Source organism: Plecotus auritus (assembly GCF_963455305.1).
Source record: "Plecotus auritus genome assembly, chromosome: 3".
In the NCBI taxonomy this organism is placed as follows: Eukaryota; Metazoa; Chordata; class Mammalia; order Chiroptera; family Vespertilionidae; genus Plecotus; species Plecotus auritus.
The window spans coordinates 116,381,407-116,382,712 of NC_137772.1; the positions used below are offsets into that span (position 1 = coordinate 116,381,407).

The window sequence follows — 1,306 nt, forward strand, 5'->3', positions numbered from 1 at the left end:
GGGAGGTTATTCGGGGGACAGGAGGAAGGGCCTAGCACAAAAATGGAGTCTCTGCCTTTTCAGTTAGGTAACAGAGCAGACCATATGGAAGAAAGAATGGTGATATTGAAGATAGAAATCTAGAAATGATGCAGATGGAAGAAGAGTGAGACTTTAGAGAGAAAAAAAAAACTCTACAAGAACTGTCAGACTGTATTAGAAAAAAAAGCAATATAAGAATAAAGTGTATATCATCAGAAGGAGAAGAGTGGGAGATGGGAACAGAGTGACTATTGAAAAGGGAATCAATGCGGGAGAAGGGACATCTGTAATACTTTCAATAATAAAGATAAATTTACAAAAAAAAGAAACAAGGCTTCCGCCATCTTTCCAGCTCTCGGTAAGATGGCCCGGGAGACGGTTCTGGAAGTGACATCACCATGGCCGCCCAAGGAGAACCCCCAAGTTCAGTTCAAACTTGTATGGGTTGGTGACGGGGGACTGGGAAAACAACTTTCGTGAAACGTCACCTGAAGGGCGAATTGGAGAAGAAGTATGTAGCCACCCTGGGCGTGGAGGTGCAACCCCTCGTGTTTCACACCAACTGAGGGCCCATCGTTCAACGTGCGGGATACGACCGGCCAGGAGAAGTTGTGGAGCGGGGGGCGGGCGGGGGGGGGGGGGCTGCAAGATGGCTACTACATCCAAGCCCAGCGTGCTATCATAATGTTTGATGTAACTTTGAGAGTTACTTATAAGAATGTGCCTAACTGGCATCGAGATCTGGTGCGTGTGTGTGAGAACATCCCCATTGTCTTGTGTGGCAACAAAGTGGACATCAAGGACAGGAAAGTGAAGGCAAAATCAATTGTCTTCCACCGACAGGCAATTCAGTACTACAACATTTCTGCCAAAAGTAACTACAACTTTGAAAAGCCCTTCCTCTGGCTTGCTAGAAAACTAATCGGAGACCCTAACTTGGAGTTCGTCACGATGCCTGCTCTTGCCCCTCCAGAGGTGGTTATGGACCCTGCGCTGGCAGCACAGTAGGAGCACGATCTCGAGGTTGCTCAGACCACCCCGCTCCCAGACAAGGATGACGACATGTGAGAGGGAAGCTGGAGCCCAGTGTCAGGAGTCTAGTTTTATAGGCAACTGTCCTGTGATGTCAGTGGTTCCATGTGTTTGCCATTTTAGTATATAGCTAAGCAGAACCTGTGCTTGATTCTGGGATGCTGAAAGATGAATGGGCTTCGGAGTGAATGTGGCAGTTAAAAATACCTTTACTTTTTGGACCTGCGTATTTAGCTATTTTGGAACGCAGTTG

The 1,306-nt window shown here is 47.2% G+C and overlaps 1 pseudogene across 1 annotated transcript; it reads left to right on the top strand.

Moving 5' to 3' along the window:
• The first annotated feature begins 419 nt into the window (after nt 1-419).
• LOC308244802 (GTP-binding nuclear protein Ran-like) lies at nt 420-1,029 on the top strand (annotated as a pseudogene). Its single transcript has one exon. The product of its transcript is annotated as a GTP-binding nuclear protein Ran-like (transcript).
• Nucleotides 1,030-1,306: the final 277 nt, after the last annotated feature.